The sequence below is a fragment of the Pleurodeles waltl genome, chromosome 5 (assembly GCF_031143425.1).
Source record: "Pleurodeles waltl isolate 20211129_DDA chromosome 5, aPleWal1.hap1.20221129, whole genome shotgun sequence".
Lineage (NCBI taxonomy): Eukaryota > Metazoa > Chordata > Amphibia > Caudata > Salamandridae > Pleurodeles > Pleurodeles waltl.
This window is the reverse complement of record NC_090444.1, coordinates 404,417,951-404,437,334: the sequence shown is the minus strand read 5'-3', so window position 1 is coordinate 404,437,334 and position 19,384 is coordinate 404,417,951. Positions and strand designations below refer to the sequence as shown.

General features: G+C 42.9%; 1 protein-coding gene across 1 annotated transcript in view; it reads right to left on the bottom strand.

Annotated features, from left to right (window-relative positions):
- Positions 1–15,490, bottom strand: part of LRRN4 (leucine rich repeat neuronal 4) — a 200,948-nt gene extending 185,458 nt beyond the window's left edge. Inside the window, exon 1 of the mRNA XM_069234153.1 lies at positions 15,378–15,490. The gene's annotated coding sequence lies outside the window, so the exon portion shown is untranslated. The remainder of the gene's footprint in view (positions 1–15,377) is intronic.
- Between the last annotated feature and the right edge of the window lie 3,894 nt (positions 15,491–19,384).

The following is a 19,384-nucleotide window of genomic DNA, read 5'->3' as shown; positions in this document are numbered from 1 at the left end:
TGAAATGTGTGACTAAAGGCCACATGTATGAAGATCAAGTTTTGTGAGTCGCAAAACCGTATGTACAACACTGTGAATGACACTGTTTGCGATTTGCAATGGGGTAGCAAATGACCCCCCTCATGAATATTCATGAGGTAGGTCTCAATTTGCAAACCCATTGGAAATAGTGGCACTCACAGGCATGGTGGCCTGCTGGGGGCAGCAGACCACCATGCCTGTGACTGCGTTTAAATAAAGCAGTATTTATTTTTGGAAATGCAGCCCATTTTCATTAAAGGAAAATGGAATACATTTAAAAAACTAAAATTAGAAGTTTTCTTTTCATTTTTTCAGAGCAGGCAGTGGTCCGTGGAACCACTGCCCGCCTCAGTCAAATGTTTTTGCAAGCATTCACAAATGGGAAGGGGTTCGAGGGGGACCCCTTCCCTTTTGCGAATGGGTTAGTACCAGCTTGAAACTGGTGCTAACTGCAATTGTTTTGTGATGGCATTCACGGTCACAAAACAATCATACATCAGACTGCGACTCGCAATTAGGAAGGGAACGCCCCTTCCTAAATGCGACTCACAAATCCTTTTTGCGATTTGGTAATTTGATTACCGAATGGCAAAATTGAATTTGTGCATTTGGAAAAAGCTTTTTTCTCGTTGCAAACGTCTCGATTGTACAAATTGGGCCATTTGCGATGATAAAAAAGAGCTTCGTACACATAACCCTAAGTGATAGTCATACATGACTCAACAAACCTGTGACTTGCATTGTTAACATGTATAGACATGTGGACTCCATCTCAGTACTGGGACACTAACACTTTGTTCTGGTTACATTCAACCTGTCCACAAACATTGCATGCAGCACACCAACACATCTGCTACGGTCACTCAGGAGCGTTCTACTGTACACATGTCAATGTGATACTCACCAACAGGGCCAAAGATCACCACATCCAGGTGGTCCAGCAGATCCTGCTCTCTGGCCACCAGGTCAGCCCAGCGATGCTTTAGCTGGTGCTCATTACGGCTGGTATGGTACACCCTCTTCAGGTGGTGGAGCACCTTGCACCACTACAGCCCTCTCGCCTCTGTGTGATATCCCTGTATCACCCTGCCACCCATTTCAAACATCATGAGTAGGAAGTGGCACACCAGCCACATGAAGCCCCCACGCTCCTCCCCATCCGTGTCAGCTTCACCCTTCCTGACATGACCCTCAACCACAATTTCAAACAGTAAATAGTGAAAACAAAAATGAGAATAAAGGAAACATACTGCCCAAACTTAAGATCCCCAACTAACTCAACTAATCTAACACCCAGACAGACACCCAACAGCAGAGATACAATATGAAAAACACTAAACTACACAAAATCACATACACTGGTACAAGTAACAAACAGATTTCACGACGGACACAACAAGAGAGACACCACAAGATACAATATTCGCATACAACACACCAGCAACACAGAGACACAGCCACACAGCCAACAAATGCATAGACTGTAAAGTGAAAGTGAAAGTACGCCAACTGTACCATGCCTGTAAACAGGATTTGCTATTACATCTCTTACGTCATGCATGTATTTTTTTGATGCATAAGATGTTTGCGTGACTATTTTCGACACATTACCTACATGTGCGGCAATATACAATGCATTACCTGTAGACTTCAATGTCACTGGATATCCACATGAGTGTGGTGCATAGGTGGAATCCATGCTAATGGCCCATGTATCGGTAGTTTGCAGGTGTTTTCGACGCATAAGTGTCAAAATTTTTTACTCTATCTGTGATTGCGTGATTTTATTATATTTCCCATGGATGCACCCTGTGACGTGCAAATAGGATGGTATGGGCTGCAGTGTGTAATATGATGTATGGCCACATGTGGTAGAGCATGCAACTTTGTTATTTGGGTAGGAATGGTCTGTAACAACGATGTGTGTGTTTCTGAAGGAACGGCATGCAATACTTTGGACATCATGCATAGGTATGCATGTGTGCCAAATGTGTATCTACATTTGGTGGCAGTCAGTGATCTACAACAGTCATGGTATGTGTTTATGAAATGTGTTGACTCATGTGATGTGTGTAGTTGTTTGACTTAGAGGACTTTACATTTCAGACAACAAACACAACTCAGGCATCATTGAGGATGGTTGTTGAGTGCTATGTAGGATATGTTACCCCTCATATGTCACTAATTGTTGGTTATGAGTTCATGGTGACTTGTGTGTGGACTACACAAATGTCTGACATGTGTACATGTTTGGTATGTACTGAGTTTGAAACACTGTGCCTAAATTCCACCTATAAAATATTTTGTACACGTCAGTTTGACTCATTATAATTAGCTATGTTACTTGTGTTGCTGTGGTGGACCTGCTGCCTTAGCTGCAAGTGTTCACATATTTTCAGATGTGCATTCCACAGAAGTGCCCAGTCCAAGTGTGGGGGCATGTATACCCTGTGTCAGGATTGGGCTCCATGGCAGTGGCAGGACTGATTTTCAGGGATGGACTGCGCAGGGCAAGTGTTGTGAACATTGCTTGTCATACCTGGGACAATCATGCTATCCATTGTCACAAATGACGCTCCCCCCTTGTCACACAAGCTCCTTGCAGACATTGCAAGTGTCACACTTAGTAATGTCAGGGGTCTGTTCATACATTCCTGTACTTCTGATATTTCACATCCACTGCCTCATGTATGGGGCCCTTATTTACCTTATGATTGAAGATGTCATAGTTGTGTGTCATGTGCTACAGTTGACCATGTTGGCAACGTGGATGTGACTCGTATGTTGCGGTCCATTGATTGTGTCCTTCATCTGTGGCATTCAAGAGATGAGTCTTTTTGTTATGTGTGTGATGGCTGCTGTACAATCATACGCATCACATGCGATGTTGCATCAGAAGTAGTCAGATTTCTATTTGTGACATGCTCCCTGAGACAATACTCACCTTACTAAGGTACATGTAATGGAGAATGAAGACGCCAGAGCAGGATTGTGTGATCAAGTAAGGTGTTTATTTACATATCTTAACAAGGTGTGTAGAGTGACTATAAAGTAAAAATGTTGAGTGCAATTTGCTATCTGTAGCGCATTCCTGCAGCTGTGTTCTGCTGTTCGCCCTCATTTTCCCTGCCACCATCCTCCTCTTCCTCCTCCTCAGGCAGTTCTTGGTCCAGCTCATATAATGGGATGTTCATCCTCACACGAATGTTGTGCAGGATAGCACAGGTCAGTATAATTTTACACACAATGTGTTGGGCATATAGGAGGCTGCCTTCTGTGATGTCCAGGCACCTGAATCTGGACTTCAGGATGCCAAAAGTCCTTTCCACAATGGTGCGTGTCCTCCAATGTGCCTCATTATAGGCATGCTCTGCTGCTGTACTTGGGGGATGGGGTCATGATCCATGGCTGGATCCTATTACCCTGATCCGCTGCAAAAGATAATAGGAGTGAGTATTTTGTTCGAGCTTGCAACAGGAATGTCACGTAGCATGGCAGTTGATAGCTTGTATTTTCTCATATGTGTTTGTGGTATGGTGTGAGTTCATGGGCTTCTGTGAGGTCTTCTCAGCACTGGGTTGTTTGACATGACAACTTGTGTTTGGCTCATGGGCCTGGGATCTATGATTTGGTTTCCTAACTGTTGGTCAGTATGTATTCACCATGCGTTGTGTAGTGTCCCATATGTATCAGGGTGCTTTCACTGGAGGAGAGATGATACATCCACACACACAATAGGTTCAGATGTGGTGGTAACATGGTTACACTACATGGCCTGGACATCCTATCCATTTAGACGTGACATTGCAGATGAAATGCAACACTGAGGCCCTTTGAATTGGGTAAGTGACAATGCACAACACATCTCCATAAGTTGGCAGCACTGAGCTGTTCAGTATTGACAATGCACGATTGTCCCATATGTGACTTGTTTCTAGGCAAGCCTTTGTTGTTCCCTCTGCCAGTAGCTCATGTGCAACCGTGCACCTACACTACCAAACTTGCTCCAGGGAACCTGGCTAACTGCTTTGTGGAGATGGATGTATCTGTGCAGGAAGGACCATCTCCCTGTACATATGCTATTTATGGACAATTGGCTCTTTCAGTGTGTGCAGCAGTGCGCAGTTTGCATTGGTGGCACATCAATATATGTTCATAGCACAGTCCTCTTCCATAGTGCAACCTGCAAATGGTACCCCAGGAGTGGTGTATGATGATGGGACAGCCTCAGAATTTCTGTGTCACCTACATGTGAGTCAGCATCATCATGCTATGTGCCTCATGGTGTTAGACCTGGTGCAACACACATTGCACACCCCTTCCACGCTACATGCTGCTTGGGAGGGTGGCCGATTGACTATGTGGCCTAATGTAAATGTAAATAGTTCATCTTCCAAGTTGTACTTACAGTGCAGACCATGTCATTGTCACTGTGGGCTTTGACATTGGTCCCTTGGTGTTCTAGAATGGCAGCTAATGTTTGTGGCAACCATCATTTGTCCAGAGGTGTGTATCCCATTGTGTCAGGGTGTACAACATAACTACCAGTGTCACACCTTAGTGTCACCCTGCCCATGTGTCAATGTAGTGGTGTATGTCTTGTGTGTCATACAGGATTGTTGTGCAGTGTGTATATTGCTAGGTTTATTCACTTTATGACAAGGAGGCCATTGCCATATTGTCCATCCTGGAAGTGCTGATTGATCCTGCTGTGCCGGAATATGAATGAGTCATGGACACTCCCAGGATACTTGGCCAACATGTTTGTGAACAATCCCTGGTGGTCTACTATGGCCTGCACATTGATAGAATGCGTGTGCTTTCTGTTCATGAATAGGTGCTCTGTTGCTGCAGGTGGGACGATCCGGACATGGGTGCAGTCAATTGCACAGAGCACATGCGGGAAGCCATGGTTTTGATAAAAACCCCGGTTTTATCTCCTGCTGCTTCTGCTGGATGTTGGGGAAGCTGATGTGGCGGGTTGTGAGGGAGATTATAACATCTAACACCTTGGACAGGAAAGCCAAGAATGAGGGCTGTAATACCCCAGCGACCAGGGCACCTGTTGACTGGAAGGAGCCACTTGCCAACATATGCAGGACAGCTAGCAGCTTGGTCACAGGTGGTATCTGCAGGCTAGCTGTTAGCTGTGGCTCAATATGGCGCAGCAGCTGCTGTATAGCTTGCCAGTTGAGTCGATACCTCCGAATGATGTCCTGTTCCCTGAGGCCATGGAGGGTTGTCCTGTTTCTGAAAAGTCTCTTCTGCCTTCTGCGTTGCCTTTGTGGGCCGTGTTAGGGTGGTGGTGGCTGCCGCCGTTGGTCCTGTGCTCGGCGTGGTCTTGCAAGCTGCATCAGTAGCACCTCCATGTTGTCCTGTTGGCCTGTAATGTTGCTTGTGTGTGTTTTCCTTAAGTAGTGGTGTGTTTGCCTCATTTTAACGCCTGCACTGACTCAGGTGTTACAATTTGATGCAAATCAGAGTTAGCGTCATTTTTTGGGTCTGTCTCACACACCCGTGCGTCATTTTTGCCCTGTTGGATAAATATGGTGCTACGATGTTTGAGTCATTTTTTGGACGGGAATGCCTACCTTGCATCTCATTGACGCAAAGTGGTTTCACGCATCCTTAAAATGATGTTAACTCCATATTTTTGACACTAGACATGTCTAGCGTCAAACTATAGATATGGAGTTAAGTTTGCGCTGGATTTGCGTAAAGAAAAATTATGCAAATGTGGCGCAAAAAGAGTATAAGTATGGGCCCCTGTATCTTGTAGATACAGCATATCACTGCCCTTTCCCTTTGGTGCAGGGCAGCGCAGCAAGGTGACTTGCTGCGCTATCCTGCACCACAGAGCAACTAAATATCACACACAGGGGCACATTTAAGAGCCCTAGCACCATTGCAACGCCACATTAGCATTATTTTTCCCACTTTTAATGCCTGCTCAGAGCAGGCATTAACAGGAGGCTTCCATTGGATGCAATGGGCCTCTGGGTGCTTTGCAGGATTAGCATCAACATTTTTTACGCTAATCCTGCAAAGCACCATACTAGTGTAAAAGGTTTTGACGCGAGTCCCCTAACTACTGCCATGGTGCACCGTATTTTAAATACAGCACACACATGACAACATTAGGGGGCACTAAGGGACGCAAGAAAACCACTTTTCTTAAATATGCCCCAGATTGTTCAAAGTTATTGTGCAATTGACACAAAAATTGATCATAAAGAAAAAAAGAGAATGGTTAAAATAACTTAAGTATCCCCTTTGAAAAGAATATAAAGATATTTCCAGAAAACTCAAAGTTTATTGGTGTTTGAAAAGATTTATTGTTAAAAACAGCTAATTGTCTTTTTCTGCCGAATATCTGTTGGCAATGTTTTGACCCTTATTAAGTTATTGGGTCATTATCAGGACAGAATGAAATTTGAATAAACACAGTAGTTTGCAAAAAGCTGTCTCCTCAATTCAAAAAGATAGGGTAAACCCTATTGAGTGTGGAGTCATGAGTCCCTCTACAGCACTGCAAGTAAGGGTAGGGAAATACATTTTTCTCCTTTTTTGTCCTTTGAAAAAGGAACAGGCGAAAAAGGGTTTGTTGCCATTAGAGTCTGCAGTGAAGTGGAATACGGCAGCTCCAGGAAAAAATCAAGGAACAGCATCTGTAGGAGTAAGTACTAATAAATGAAATTCCAGATTGAATCAATCAATTAAAGTTTGCGATGAAGGGGCATTCGAAAATTCAGGGTATTACTCACAGACCGGAAAGCGGAGTCAGAGTATTCTCATAATGCATCATCTGAAGTTTGTACGCGACTCCCATAACGCATTATCTGAAGCTTGTACTCAACTTCATCTTCACTTCATTCTTTAATGTCCTCACTTGCTGTTCACATATGAGCTTCAGATGACATGTGACATTATGGAAGAGATACACTGATGATGTGTTGAACCACATTTGAGCTCACATGGAACATCAGTAGAAAATCTCCTATCTGGACTTGGATATAGTAGCTAGTGGTGGTGGTTTGGTGACATCTGTACATCCAGAACCGGTAGATATAAACTCTTTGCTACCCTATACATCTTTTCACCTCAGTGGCCTGAAGTACAATCTGCTCTTTGGGTGTTTTCTTCAGTCCTGCAGGAACTGTTCTGACACTGATATGTTAATGGACAGTCCATGGATTTGGAGCAAAAACTTGTCCGAAGAGCCTACCCAAGATGAGTTAACTACCATGCTTGGGAGAGAGCACTTAACACTCACTGCTGATGAAGAATGAAAAACCCAAAATAGATTGTATCAAATTGTTGATTACTTTTGACCCACTGTCTACAAAAGTGTGCAATATTGTTTGCAGCAGTAATTAGCACTTATTGAATGTTGGTTTACAAGTGGTACCTGCACCTCATTTTCCTTTTGTCAATCTATGAATCTTTGAGATGAATTGGTTTAAATGAGAGCCAGGACAAAACCTATGAGTACCAACATCTCATTGACACCTTAAAGAGGTAATTTTCCCTGCGGAGTGCAGCATCTGCAAGCTGAGAAAAAAACAATCAAGAGTGTACAGCTCTGCAAAATACGTTTTTGGGTTCCAAAACAAACTGACAAACTGCAACGCTAGTTTTGTGTGATATATCAACTAAGATGCCCTTGTCACCTTTTTTGATATTGGCCTTACCACTAGGAAAGTGAAGACACCCATGCAGGAGTACAATAGTATGATCAGAACAGGAAAACTGATCACTATGCTTGTGCTACATTTTAAATAGCACCAATAATCCAATGGGCTTTGAGTGGACCTTGTTACAGCAGGTACCTGAGACTGGGTGGAGCACAGAAGTCCTTTTTCAGAAAGGAGGCCCATTGGAGTTTCTCTGAACTGACGGATAAACCTTGTCTAAATTATTTAGTGGAGTGGCATACGCTTCACAAATGGACACCGCTTTTGGGGTAATAAGTAATACTATTTACCCATACATTATTTGTTGGTCCGCGTTAAATACTAATAATTCTTAGTGGTTCTTCCACGTTTATGCACCATGGTGGGTGGAAAATCTCTTTTCATGCAACCCTTGATGTCTGGTGTTCACAGCCATGTACTACTTCTGGTGGTCATAGATGTAGCTTAGCCAAATTCAGGAGACAGTGGAACAGTGATTTCTCATCCATTACTGCCATTGAAATGGCAAAAGGGATGAAAATAGTACTTAATTTAAAAGACTTCGCTGCAGCACATAGGAGGCATCCAGTCCGGTTCTTCGCCTGTTTGGTGTGAAGGAAGAGGAGTAGTATACAACCTCTGCAAAGTTTCCTAGAGACGTGTGCCTGCACTACAGTATGAGGGCTGCTAATTTGAGTGGAAACCCAACCAAAGTCATTGCTAGCCAGGCTGAAGGCCCCTAGACCCAACTGCACATACCACAATCAATTTATTATAGGGGTATCGTACCCCAAACAACCCCCACTGGAGCTACACTCCTGCTGGTGTCTCTCTCATTCCTTGTTGAGATCTATACACTGCAGGGCTGTTCTTCCCCTCCTCAAGATGGTGTCCATCCTTTGCTTTGTACAAGACCTGCAGTGCATTAGGAGTGAGACTTGCATTCGCTGGGTGGGGCTTTTTAATGCCAGCAGCTGCCAGTGGCTAGTGTGTGGATGATTTTACAATATGACCACTGCCATCACACGTATGAGTTTTTCATGATGTTTTTCTTGGTGGGGCTCTTTTTATTCAATGGTGTTCTGTGCAACACATGCTGCTTTCCCTTGCTAGCCTTTGCAATGCTCCCATTTGAAAGGATTCTGGCTACCTGAGTATTAGACCTGGCATCTATGGCATGGTCTCTTCTGACTTTTTTTGCCTTCTGACCTGTTTGCTGACTTCATTTGTGCTGGCTTTAGGACTCTGGGCACTTTATCACTGCTAACCAGTGCTGAAGTGCATGTGCACTCTGCTTAAAACATGGTGGCTTATCCACAATTGACACATTTCTTTTACATATAAGTCCCTAGTAAAGTTCACTGACTGTGCCCAGAGCCTGTAAATTAAATGCTACTGGTGGGCCTGCAGCACTGATATTGACACCCACTTTAGCAGCCCCTTAGATTTATCTCAGGCCTGCCAATGCAGAGCCTGAGGGTGCAGTTTTAAACCGCCATGTCAACCTGGCAAGTTAACCCACTTGCTAGGCAAAAACCTTCCTTTTTAAGATATGTATAAATCACCCCTAATATAGGCCCCGGGCAGTCCCAAGGCCAGGCTGCAGTGTATTTAAAATGTAGGATAGGTAACTTTAGTTTGACATGTTCAGGTAGTGAAAAACTCTCAAATGTATGTTTCATTCTGCAAGGCTTAACTCTCCCATAGTTTACCATTGGGATTACCTTATTACATTTTATCAGTGTAATTTCCAATTGGGAAGGGACCCCCGGGTTTGATGTCTATGGAATCACAATTTAAATTCACAACTTATGGTGAAATTGGATTTTAAATAGTAATTCTGAAAATGCCACTTTTAGAAAGTTTGTATTTTCTTACTTTAACCATTAAGGGCCAGATGTAGCAAGGGGTTTTATCCATTCTGTGTCTATGGGAAAATGTGTTCGTACATATGGCCCTTAGTGCCTTCTGCCTGTCCCTGAATGGACTTCTGGGTGGGTTACATGTGGGTTATTGTGCATTTCCTATAGAGAGCAACCCACAAGGGGAGCTTAGGTATGACTGAATGATGGACCATCCTGGGTAGGATGGACGGGAGGAGTTGACACCTACACCTGAATGGGATGTGTCCTGATCCCACAAAAAAGCTGCATACCACCCTGTAGTGACTCTGGGGCCAGGACAGAGACCCTGTGCACTTTAAAGGCCTTGGTTTGAAGTCTCCCCCACTTCAAAGGTACCACTGGCTATAAGACCTGGACTTCTGATCCCACCAAATAAGTACACTTCTGGACCTGAGGACATTGTACCTGGAAGAAGGACTGCTGTGCTGCTGAAGGGACTGCCACTCTGCTGGACTTTACCTGGCCCCTCCTCTGTTGTGCCTGTCCTACTGCCCTTGTTGCCTTGGAATGAGAAGGACTGGACCTGCATCTCTACATATCTAGAATCAAAGTGACTCCAAAGGTTTGCTTTCTTCCCTCCTGATCTGACGTCTCAGGGACGTCAAAGACTTCTCTTCCATCTACAAACAGCACATGGACTTTGCTTGCTGCAAGTCTTGCTCTGCCAAGTGGTGCCAATCCAGGACCCTTGGAACTAGAGGATTGTCGCATCACTCCTCCAGCATGGAATAATCTGGTGCATTGCATTCGGAACTGCTGCACTCAGAATCAGCACATCGCACGTAGAACCAACGCATCACTGAAGTTGCGTGGAGAAATTCGGCACAACACCCCAACTGCTTGGGGATTATTGACACATCTCATGCTGTGGCAAGCATTAAGGTACTGTTGCTCAGAGGGCCCTGCATGGGTCCTGTAGCCGGACAGTGCTCCATCATGTGTGGCCTGAACTATTTACTTTTTTCCCAGTCCAGTGCAACCAGTTGCCCCAATAAGTGGTTATTATTTATAAGCCCTATTTTCACATTTACTCTTTAAAAATTGATTTCTCGACTTCTACCTATTAGGTTTTTGTTCTTTTGGTCTTGTTTTATTTATATAAATATAATCAATTTTTCAAACTTGGTGTGGAGTCTTTTTGTGGAGTTTTCACTGTTTTACTGTTTCAAGTGTTGCACAAATACTTTACACATTGCCTCTTAAGTTAAGCCTGCCTGTTCTGTGCCAAGCTACCAGAGGATGAGCACAGGTTAATTGATGGTGTGTATCTGGTTTCCCTGACCAAGACTGTGATTACTACTTGGAGAGGGTGCATACTTCTGCCAACCAGAAACCCAGTTTCTAACACTGACGTATGGAAGTTCATATCATGGGTGATTGAGGTATTTTTATGTGCTGGGATGTTGTGTGGTTGTTCACATACACACTTTACAATTGCAGAATGTATGTGGATGCTTTTAGAGGCATGAGGTTAGGCTAGCCAGCCAGGAATGAGAAAGGACGTCTGCAGCAATTTCATGACATTAATTAATTTCGGCTTCTCTGTCTTTTAATTCTTTCCATGAAATAGACAGGTATACTACATTATAGATCTCGCACTCTGGTGCTTTAGGAGATTGTAACGGGCCTCTTCTCCTTCATGTTCAGTTTGTGACAAAACATTATTGTATATATGTCTTTCTTTTGTAGGTGGTACACTTTGAACTGCTGATGGCATATTGATTGTCCACTGGTAGGGAATCTCCTTGTGGACTCTTAAGTGTACTGTACATGCAAGTATCATATGGATTAGGTCTCAGCATATTGCCATGTGAATTTGGGATTTTCCCTTGATCTTACTCTATATTTGTTTTCTTTTCTTTTTCCTGCTAAAGGCGTGGTGAATCAGTGGGTGAACATTGGGTCCTCTTGCGCTGGTGAATATGTCCGAAATTTTTGTGGCACTGAAACATTTTGGCCTTTCTAGAAATAATCGTCTGAGTATGTTATTATGTTTTTAATCATGTTCCCAGAGCCCATGTTAATAAAGTATGGAGAGATCCCGGTTGACACATTTTTTGTGCTGTGGTCACTACATCTAGTTCTTTGTAATGAACCAAAGCAAAGGACCTGATACACAAGTGTGGTAGAGACGGGGTTAGTGACACATTATGGGTTCTTTTTGCCACATGGCTGTGTGACAGAGCAAGCATCTCTACAGACATAGGAGTTCTCCAAGGATGAGATGCCCTGCCTTTTTGGACTTGCTAACCAATTGACACATATTGTTTATTGTTGCCTAATAGAGGTGCCTCTTACTTTTTTGGAACAGTATCACCACCATTTGCGGTTAACACTACATTGACACCACTTAGGATCCTTGAAATATACAGGTTTTAGCCCTTATGGAAATTGATTTCAAGAGTTGAATTGAAGGTGCATTACATGGAGGGTGGGAGTCTAGGGCTTATTTTTGTTTGTTTGGTTATAAGTGAGAGAGAGAGCAACATTTGTTAATTAACTAGTGGCATAGAAGTAGCATATGGCAGCTAATAAATCTGCAGTTTTAAAGGCTTAACAGAAAAATAATGTAGAAAAGAAAATGTGCACCATTTAAATTGTGATGGATATTTGTGCCTACTAGTCGTATTTTTACCTCTTGTTTAAAACAAAACATTTCCCATTCATAAATGTGTGGATTAATAATGAATATTAAATGAGTATTATTTTTAGGTAGAAACTGTAGAAATGAAATGTATCTCAAGTATTAAATGAATGAATGAAATGCAATTATGTCAAATTAAAGAGAAATAAATACACGTTTAAAAACTGTGATGCCATAACATGAAAGATGTTTTAGACAATTTGCTTTGCATATTTCTTTTGAATTTAAAGTGCGCAAAAGGTTTTGTTAATGTATTCATTGTATTAATGTGAATTGGGCTTTCTCAACTTGAGTAGGCCTGAAAGTTCATTTTGCAAGCAGTCATGGAAAATTTTACTCACTTATTATGCCTCCTCTGACCTCAATTATTTCTCTAGGTAGCAAATGTAATGTGGAATGTTCTACTGTATTCTAAGAAAAGAGTATGTTTCAAGTTTAGTTAACATAACAATGTTTGTTCTAGCTGTCAATTGGAGCAGGAAACAAGTGCACTCATGTGATCGAATATTAGCTTAGTTTAATGTGTGCCATGGGAAAGGAACCATAAGTTTCAAATTATTAAAAAATGTAATATTTCGGTGGAACAATATGATGGGAACAATGGAAATTTGCTGGGAAGATTTCCAAATGTAACAGAACTTGGTGGTGCAATCTACAATGATTGGATACTGAAACTGACGCCAGAATGTGCCCACATGAAGGACCAATTGAATGTATTTTGGTTATTTTAATTAGTGAAGAACTTTGAAACCGAGGCCAGTTTGTCTGGAGACCCCATTAGAGTCCGTTCCCCTCTGAACCTTCTTCGAGTCAGTCCATTGTCAGCTTTCCTGAAAACCAGTCCTGTGTTTGCTTAAGTCTGCTGTCCCATCTCTTCTCTAAGCCCCTGATGAGTTTTCTCATCATAGTTTTAACTGCCTTATTATGTTATGTGGCTCAGTACTAATAAGGCCAACTTATTCTGAACTGCTGATCTGTCCTATGTGCAGCTGGTGCTCTGCACTATCCTGATGTTGCTGTCAACTGGAGCCAGAAGATTGCGACTACTCTGTCTTGATCAACGCTGTCTGCTATGAGGAGCGGTATAACTAAATGTGGTTTCTTCAGGGGTGGCTCCTCCGATATGGCAGAGAAGTGCCCCCTCCACCCCAAAGCAGCAGCTGCAAACCTTTTACAGTAAAAACATAATAAACTATGTTTATGTTGTTACTGCAAAAGGGGCGGAGCCACTGGTGTGACAGGAACAGAGGGGGAGTGCATGTATGTTTGGCTGGCTGTCTCGGGCCGGCCAAACATACATGCACACTAGGCTCTCTCCAACCTGGCACTGCGTTGCTGGGTTGGAGAGAGCAGGCAGAGGCTCCCACTGTGTCTCAGAGTGCCCATCCAGGGCACTTCATCCAGTTCTACCACTGCTTTCATGCTGCTGGCAGCATGAAAGCAGCGGTCAGATTGGATGCAGGGCAGGCTGGGAACCTGAGCCTCTCCCTGCAGAAGAGGAGCAGTTTGGATGTGGTGCAGCGAAACAGGTACGTTTGTTTTCATTAATTTTTTGGATGCTCTCCTTCCCTCTCCCCCTACTCTCCCCTCGCTGCCCCGCCCCTTCTCCCTCCCGCGAGCCACGACTGGGTTTCTTGTTTCCTTTTTTAACTTAGTCACTTACACCAGCATATTTTTATAGTGAGTTTTCTTAGTTAGATGTTTTTCAAATTATTTTTGTCTTATTTTATTTTAGCTTTTGCTTGCATGTCTTAGCCCGTTCCCACACAGGCAAGTAACAATTCTGGTTAGTGTTAGGAACGACCCAGCTCTGAAACTGTTTGTTAAAACTGGATTTTGATGATTTACGGATGTCACCATTGTCTGCTTCGAAATCTGATAATAATGTGCATATTGTGTTGTCACTAATTTACATAATTTTTTTGGAGTGTCTAACAGTATTGATGTTTAGCAGGTTGAATCTTTTCAGACGTTTCGGTCAGCCTGTGTACCATTTATGTGACATTGATTCTGGGATTGTAATAAAGCTTTGAAACTTTATTCGATTTGGAATTTGGAATAGAGTTGAATTATTGATGATGTCTAAATTGTTTATGGCATAATGTAATTGATTTGTGATTGAATGTTTCTGACTACTACCCCCATCACCAAGTCCAAAGAGTAGGTCGGCCTCAGAGGGTGAGATGATGGCACTGATGGTGTCTCACCCGCGCACCTGTGGTTTCTGAACTCGAGGTGGGAAGAAGACTTCCATGGGCGTGCCAGCATAAGTGGGGAGCACTATTTTAACTTCTCTCCAAGAACCTTGTTGTGATAAGCATACCTCTATCTCATGCCAATAGATTGCCCCTGTGTGAGATACTCTAGCATGATGGCCCTCCCTAGGTGTATACTAGAATTTTGTGTTGTGTATTTGATTTTCAAAGTGGTCATCTTAGTGTACGGTTATCTAGCTGCTAAGGTCAAAACTCGGAAAAAATCTAAGTGTACCAGAGAAAATTGCTTAAATGGCTCTGTAGCACTCGGGAGATATGGATATGTTTTATAAATCCGAAATCAATAAATAAATGAAAATCGCAGAAATCATCTTTTCTGCTGCCCTCCAGCAGAAACATCTATCAGCGTGGAGTTTTCACATCACTCCATAATCAGTTCAACAGCGGAACAGCAACTTCGGTGCCCAAATCCCAACCTAAACCACCTTCAGACTGCCAAAGCAGCAGCCTACAAGTCAGATTCAATCGAATTAACCACAGCGCCACAAGGTAAAACGAAACAGGCTGCTGAATGATTTGAACGTGAACGAACAAAATCACCCACGAAGTGGAAAGCATCTCTGTTGTCCAATGTATAGAGCGCACACCTTAAAATGAAAAGAGCTTCTTAAAATGTTCTACCAGTTATTTATCTGTGAACCTCGTTTGTATTTTCATTGCTGCGCGCGTTTCTTTCTCTGGACAGGAAGGAGGTGGTGGAATCACAGATATCAGTTACTGAGATGTGTGAATCCCCGTCTGTCACAACGCATTTCCCAGCTTCACATTCACGCAGAAAAAAGTAAGCAAACAGAAACTCTCCGTATTAAAACGGTTGTTTGAAGCGCATTGCTTGCAGCGCAAAAATGCAGGTACTTACAGAAAATGCGTCTCCTTCAACCCGAACTGCTATGCGTGGAGGCGAGTGATACTGACACAAGCCAGGCCTGGCGCGAGCTCCTCTCCGTCTGCCACCCCCTCTGCACTGCTGCCCAGGGCTCGATCTGACTCCCACACCAACTGCAGGGTCGGACGGGGCTGTCTAAGAAAGTTCCCGTCATAAAAACTACCCATGCAAGGCACGCCGGTTACTCAGGTGTGACCTACATATTTAATAAAGCAAATATTGAATCGAAAAGTCGCTGCTTTAGACTCTCATGAGAAGACTGTGTGGCCCACTTATCAGAAGGGCTCCGGCTGGACTGCTACTACGAAGAATTCCTTTACGCACATACACCAGACATACGCTAACGCAGGAAGTTCAGGATAGGGATGGCTGATGTGCGTAACGGCACGATGAGGAATCCACGGTGGTAGCCAGCATCCTCCGGTCTTCACTGCCTCCCTCCCACCTTTAGCAGGTGCCAGGCACTGTCAATGCCTCATAGCATAGAACTCGCTCTGTGGAAGGGCAGTGCCCACATATTCGCATATAAACAGGCCAGGTTCCAGGAATTTATATCTGGGGGCGTTTGGTGGGCCAATGTGTGCCCAATGTTCAACAATTCTGGAGGTAACCTACGACCGGGGCTCTGATGCCACGGCACCTGCTGCATCGTTGGCAGGTAAACCCCTGTCTCGTCTTCCCCATCACACACACCTCCACTGCAGCTTGCCTCAGACATCAGCTAAGCTCGCCACCGGGCTGTTATCTTTTTACTGGCATGCCCAGAGTTTTGTCTCCGGCGGTATTTTTCTCAAGATAAGTACACAAGTAAAACAGCTATTATTAAAACAGTGCACTATAAAATGTATTCTAGAGAGTTCTCATTGACCCCTGACTTATAATTAAAGTAAACAAAAGTGAAACAAAAAAAATCACATTTGCCAACATGGAGGAACCACTTAATAGGTGCTTTTTCTGTGTCCTCTTTTGCAGTTACTGGGTGGGCCAAAGGTCATGTTTGGGTGGGCTTGTCCCACCCGCTAGAACCGGGCCTGCATACAAAGACGTTATATTTATATTACCGCCTAAAGTGGCAGCTCAGACTCCCCAGAGTTCTCAAGATCTCCCAGGACAGGTGGTAGATGCTGAGCACCTCGGCTGTTCTTGGTCACACACTTTGCACGCTGTAGGCAGAATATATGTTGGTAATCATTAATTCAAGTGCCAAGACGCAAAGTGATGTGAGCTAACTGCCAGCACTATTGTAAAAAAAAAAAAAAAAAAAAAAAAAAAAAAAAAAAGTCCTGACGCAGAACATCCCAAGAGCTCAATTCCACAACCTTACTGGACGAACTGATCTTACAAAAATATATTCCAACCATACTGAGCCGTACGGACTGCTGCACAGTGAAAGCTGAAACATGAAGTAAATGTTGGCACAATGTAGCCAGCAAGAAGGCTGTGTGCAGACTATAAACCTGAGGGGTTATGGACGCAGGACATGTACCTAACAACCCTGATTCGAGAATGTTCTTCATTACTGTTAAGTGCAATTCCAGCAGTGGGCTACACAGTTTCTAGCACTGGCCATTTGACAGGAAATTAATGCAAACATGGCATCCAACTTTTGAGACACTGGCCTAGAGGTAAACCATAGCAAAGCCAGACTGAGTGCCACTGAAGACATTGGTACCACCTCAGGGCTAGCCAGTGCTCTCTCTTTCCCCAGTAGGAACTCCCAAGGAATGTAGCAGTTTCAGTGGAAGTTCAAACTATTCTTGGGTGAGGTGAGGCTGAAGAACTACAGAACACACTCATCGATGTGAATTAGTTACCTTATCATTAACTAATTCTGATAATGTAATGCATTCTTACCCCCATCCCCAAATACTATGTTCTACTATTTCCCACTGCCAATCACCGCCCTTAACATTCCACTACTCGGTCATCTATTGCTCTCAAACATCTACTTGTGAGACCAATTGCATTTTTGTGATTATGCACTTGTACTTTGTTGGCAAACCAGGTTTTAGCACTTTCCACAGTTATTTATCTCGCTTCACTTAGATCATGTCTCACTTAGATTCCACTTCACTTAGATTCTCCCTCACATAGATTCTGCTGCACTTAGATCCTCCCACCATTAGATCCTCCTTCACTTAGATCCTCTCTCAGTCAGATCCCCTCTCACTCAGATGCTGTCAGACTCAAATCCTCCTTCGCTTAGATCCTGCCTCGCTTAGATCCTGCCTCGCTTAGATACATCTTAATTGGATTGAACATATTTTAAAATGGTGATCCATTGCTACCTTACACGCTGTCTGTACTGTATTTCGCTGAAAATCTGTAACAAACACAGTACTGTAGATAATACATGTACTTTGCTTTTTATCAGTCAACACGTGGATGCCTCATGCTTGGTTTTCACACTCTCTGTAGAGCGCTCTGAACTTCTTTTTGGTGAAGTTCATGCTCTATAAAACAACAAATACATACAAACAAAACTCTTGAAAGCTCTTTAAAACAGAGGGCAATATTACAGTTGCCACATTCAGTGGCTCGGCAAGTCCTCCTAATACATGCAGAGATTAAAGATTATGCCCTCCCCTCTGCTGGTTGAGTGGTAAAAGTCATAATTGTGGTGCAGTGGGATTCTACAGCTCTGGGCCTTGGTGCCACTGCACCCACAGCACTATTGAGAACTAGTCCCCTGGCGGCAACATTCACCGTTCTCTTACCTTTATCTCACGTGTATTCTGAAGGACAATTTTCTTTGTAACTGTTTAGTAGTCTTTTAATATTATGTTTGACACAATAATCTCCGTCTCTTCCCGCAATAATACACTGATAACAAATATTAAATCAAACAAAAATATCCCTTGAAACTTCAATAATAGTTCTCTACAAGCTTAGTGGTGCTCGATCAATCCATCAGTGTAGGAGGCCTTCACAGGATCCATACATTGAAGTGAAGGTCAAAAGTAGATCTCTGCATTAGACAATCAACCCTCTGGACTACATTAGTAGCATATATAAGTAAGAAGTACTCACCTTGTGGCATACCAAAACGTTCTAATGTAATGAAATGCAATAGAATGTGCAACAAGTGCTCTGCATACAGCATGACATAATATATTACATATTTACATTACCATTTTATGAATAGCATAGCTTAAATAGACATCACACTTCCATTTTCATGACTTTCAAAATATTCAATTTGACTTCCGACAGACTCTTGGCAACTTCTATTTCCTGATATTGAAATTTTGCCTGGATTTGTTATTTTTCCAGTTTGTAAAACACTCACAGATCCCTATGACCGCCTGGAAGATAGATAATGTGAAGAAGATTTACGTCCTGTCTTGGCAGATATAAACTTATTAATGTTGATCATGCCGTTTTCTTCCACATTAAATTGTGTTGTATGTACTCTTGTCTTTTGTTTTTGTCTGCATGTTTCGTTTGAGGGAAATGGATATTGGCAGCACAACCGGTAATGGCTGCCATGCCAGGCCAATTCTTGTCTGCCCTTTTTTGGCCTTCCCTTTAACCGTTACAGGATCTGCAACTGCTCTATGCTTAACCAGAGCTTGTTCTTGTGCTTCTCCTGGTCCTTTTCGAATACATGCCCTATTTCTGAAGCCAATTTACAAACTTAATTTCAAAATTCCAAAATGTACTAATGGGAGGTTTATTTTTATGATTTCAGTGACTTTAAATCTTGTTGTGAATTCACCAAAATTCCAAGTAAGGTTCAAGTAAATCTACATAAGTTGCAGATTTCCACCAGAACTTCCTCCTCCCTAAAGTTATGACTGTGCTGTCTGCAGAGAGAAGCAGACATTCCACAGGTGTAAGTATATTGGTATCCTCTATTTGTGCTTCAGGCTGTATTTTCGCTTTACCCGGATCATGTTTTTTCTGGTGGCAAAACACTTTCTCCCACGCTACTGTGACTTTTGAGGATGCTCCTTTTTTATTTTTAACCTGGAAACACG